The sequence below is a fragment of the Halyomorpha halys genome, unplaced genomic scaffold (genome assembly GCF_000696795.3).
Source record: "Halyomorpha halys isolate HHAL.00 unplaced genomic scaffold, Hhal_1.1 Scaffold13.1, whole genome shotgun sequence".
NCBI lineage: Eukaryota > Metazoa > Arthropoda > Insecta > Hemiptera > Pentatomidae > Halyomorpha > Halyomorpha halys.
The window spans coordinates 382,922-385,552 of NW_027104938.1; positions in this window are offsets into that span (position 1 = coordinate 382,922).

Genomic DNA, 2,631 nt, shown 5'->3' on the forward strand with positions numbered 1-2,631 from the left:
TTTTTATTTTAGTATATATGAGATCATTCATCACTATTACCTATTGCCCACAACTGTGTGGCAGATTGTAATATCTATCAATAAATAAATCTATCAATTAAAAAAAAAAAAAATAGTTGTTGATATAGTACGTGCGAAATCCTAAAATTTTAGAAATAGAGAAGTGACCTCATATATACTTTAGTACAGTGATAGGCCAACTTCAGCCTCTGAACAGCCGATTTTTCTTTAATACTTCAATGAAAACTAGGTCAAAATTGATGAGACTGCCAAGTATAGTTGAGGGGAATAAACAATGGCGGCTGTTTCAAAACGTAAAAAAAAATTAATTTTTCTTTCGGAGCTCTATATTGTTAAAGTTATCAACGACACTAAAAAAACTGAATAGAGCATCATTTAAAGAAGAGTAAATTTGCTCAATTATGAGCCCTAATAGAGCTATTTATGTTCAATAGTTCTCGAGATATAGCTTTTCAAAAAGCAACATTTCATTAAAAAAAATGTACCGAAAGATCAGTAGTTACTGAATTTATTTTGAGGAATCTATATTTAAAAAAATAAAGGTTTCTGAATATATTTTTTCATAAGTCAGAATTTTGCCCGAACAGTTAAAAATTAACATTTTGTGACTTGATCTCGTCGACTATCATAAAAAAACTACTATTCATATTATTAGCTTTAATTTGAGTATTAATGGACATCTGCACGTCGATGATATAGATTTCTGAAAATAAATTCAGTAACTCTTGATCTTTGGGTACATTTTTTAATGAAATGTTGCTTTTTAAAAAGCAATACATTGAAAATCATTGAACACAAACAAGCTCTATTAGGGGTCATAATTCACCAAGTTTATTCTTCTTTAAATATACACTATTTCAAAAATTCGAGAAATAGAGAAGTGACCTCATATATACTTTAGTGCAGTGATAGTCCAACTTTAGCCACTGAAGATCCAATTTCACCATTAAAGGGGTCGAGAAAAAATACAAAGATTAATATAAGTTAAAGATAGTCGGGAGATATAAGATGGTGGAAATGTGAGTAAGAAACAAAAATTATTTTATTAACTTGTACAATGTATCCCAACATCTCCAATCCCATATCACAGCCCTCGAAAATTGGTGTCGTATTTGGAGTATTAAGATAAATTCCAACAAATCCCATCAAATCACCTTTACCCTTCGTCGTAAACCTATTGACTGCCCTACAGTTTCATTTAATGGTGTTAGTCTTACCCCTGCCGAACAGTTCCGCTACCTTGGACTACATTTGGACAAACGATTAACCTGGAATCCTCACACCAGACTGAAAAGACAGGAAACTGCACGTCGATTTCGACTATTACAGCACTTACTAAGACAAACGGTCTAAACTTCCAACACATTACAAAAGATTGATCTAGATTACTGTAATACCGTCAATCTGGACATATAGAGTTAAGCTTTGGGGCTCCACTAAACCTTCGAATTCCTCCCGTATTCAATCCTTACAATCCAAAATCCTTCCTAAAATCCTCAATGCTCCTTACTTTGACACAAATAAAATCATACATAAAGACCTTAATGTTCCCTATGTAACCGATCTAGCCCGAACCAGATATCACTCCTTCCATTATAAACTCTCAAACCCCTTAGTTTCTAATCTTGCATCCTCTTCCATTCCTGACAATCCTCCGAGGCGCCTGAAAAGAAGATGGCCACGAGACCAGCTAATGTAAAATGTCATTAGAGTGCTACCAATGGGTAGTTTCTCTACACGCCTGTAACACTCCAATTTAACTTAAATCAGATTTACTAAATGTATTATAATGTACAGTTGTAAATAGAAATAAATAAATATTAAAAAAAAACTTGTACAAAAGATATGAAATAAATACTATTAAGCTTATTGACTGGCCAAGTACAATAGACAGAGAAACGATATTTCAGTAAGTGTATATTGGAGACTGGGAACTAGGAAATTGGATTTATTTGGCATGCAGTGATCTATCAACAGTAGCACGTCATAGTATCGAAAGTAGAATTGTTTGGTTGCTGAGGTCTGTCGAATTTGTCTCAAACCACAACAACCTCTGTTTAATATTTGGTTATTGGGAAATCAAAGTAGGATAGTTTGGCAGTTGAGGTTTGAAGAACTGGCTGAAATATTTACAATATTGAGAAATAGTGTTGATGACAGGGATGTTGGTTTCAAGCCGTCTATGCAAAAAAGATAAAATTTCATTTCTCAAATATATTAAGTAAATGCTCTGTTAACTGGGGATTGCGGTAAATAATGACACACAAATAGGTAAAACTATTTTATTTGTCCCGATATTTCGATTTTTTTTTATTTATTTAATGTAATTTACAACTGTACAAAATAATAAATACAATAAGTAAATATGTTCTATGTTTCATATACACTTGAAAATCTTGGGCAGGATCCACCCGTTGGTGATACTTCAAACATTAATTTAAATTAGAAGATCCCGTGGCCAACTTCTTTTCAGACGCCTCGGAGGATTATCAGGGATTGTTAAGGATGAAAGATTAAGAATTAATGGGTTATGGTGGTTAAGGAGTTTGGAATGAAAAGACGCATGTCTGTTTTGGACCAAATCTGCAACGAATGGGATTTTAAGGTCTT